At 40.0% G+C, this 1,406-nt stretch overlaps 1 long non-coding RNA gene across 1 annotated transcript; it reads right to left on the reverse strand.

Annotated features, from left to right (window-relative positions):
• Window positions 1-208: 208 nt before the first annotated feature.
• Window positions 209-910, reverse strand: LOC119305187. Its single transcript, XR_005148576.1, has 2 exons — window positions 781-910; window positions 209-602 (listed from the first exon to the last, which is right to left on the reverse strand). It is a non-coding gene; the product is annotated as an uncharacterized LOC119305187 (long non-coding RNA).
• Window positions 911-1,406: the final 496 nt, after the last annotated feature.

Genomic DNA, 1,406 nt, shown 5'->3' on the forward strand with positions numbered 1-1,406 from the left:
CCTTTTATTAGGTCGCTCGTTAATTTAGTTGCCGCTAATTAAGCTGCAAACTACATAATTGTTTAGGGTATTTTCGTGCAAAATGCTTCTCAATTATGTTCCTTGGTCATCGCGTCCAAAAAAATACACCTTATATTAAAGAATGGAGCGAGTATATTTTTGTTACATGTATCACACACGGGTCAGGATCGTGTATCATATGCAAATGGGCCAACAAAAACAAACTTTATCAGATGGGGAATATATACAAGTTCATTCGATCCAACCGAATCACAAATAAACAACGAGGCACCAGATCCACCGAATGGGGAATACAGGTTTATCAAATTCCCCAACCGAATCACAAAAACACGATATTACCAAATTCGATACAAGTTCAACAAGAACTAGCACATTTATTCGACATGGTTCTGGTGATCCATGACACTATGTTTGTATCATTTCAGCAACCTTCTGAGGCCTCATGGATCCATCTTGGCGTACTGGTTCACAACAACAGTAATACTTCTCGTCATCTCCTAAGAGGCAAACGCCGGCATGACCACATGCTTTATGACATAGCTTAGTACAGTTTTCCTTGGGAAATGGACCGATATCGCATCCTGACAATCAGATGCACTAGTGTAGGTTAATCCAAAATTGCATCAAGTAACTTGACATCTCTAGAAATAGTGGACGCGGCGATACTAATATCCACATGTCTCATGACCGCAAAATGTACGCTATGTAAAAATGGATTTTGCTGATTAGAAATAATATCATTGATGAAAAAGAACGAACCATTGTCGGCACGTGAGGAGAGAACGGTGGCTATGAGCACTAGCGCTACGAGGCACACAACGCTATTACTCTTGCCGAGGATTGCCATGAGGAGATGCTGGAGCTTCTTTCTGATCTGGATCTGGGTGGTGTTGCTGCAATGTTTACTGGCCTGAGCCTTGGTGGTATGCGTTTATATAGAGGCTTAGGGTTTTAATGCACTAAATGCTTTCTTAGGATCTAGGTTTGAATACGTTAAATGTTTCCTCAGATTATGCTACGTATTAACTTTTGTAAATGAATACCATATATGTGGGTAACTCGTGCTGACCGAGCTTTGGCCGAGACATGAATTACTCTCCATAATATCATGCGTAATCACGTAATCAACGTCGTCCACCAAAACAGTCATACACCACACTAATGGACTTTTTTTTGTAAAAACTCACTACACTGATGGATAAACACACGTTCTTCATCATCTACGAGCACGAAGCAAAAAAACACCTTCTGTGATATGCACCCGTGTTCACAATGGTCTCTTAATTTTGCTTCCTTTTTAACTTTGCTATTCCACACATAAGTTGGAGGAGTACAAACATACATACCATGCACAAATAATTTAAATTCATCCAACCGCATACTTG

The sequence above is a fragment of the Triticum dicoccoides genome, chromosome 5B, assembly GCF_002162155.2.
Source record: "Triticum dicoccoides isolate Atlit2015 ecotype Zavitan chromosome 5B, WEW_v2.0, whole genome shotgun sequence".
NCBI classification, from domain to species: Eukaryota; Viridiplantae; Streptophyta; class Magnoliopsida; order Poales; family Poaceae; genus Triticum; species Triticum dicoccoides.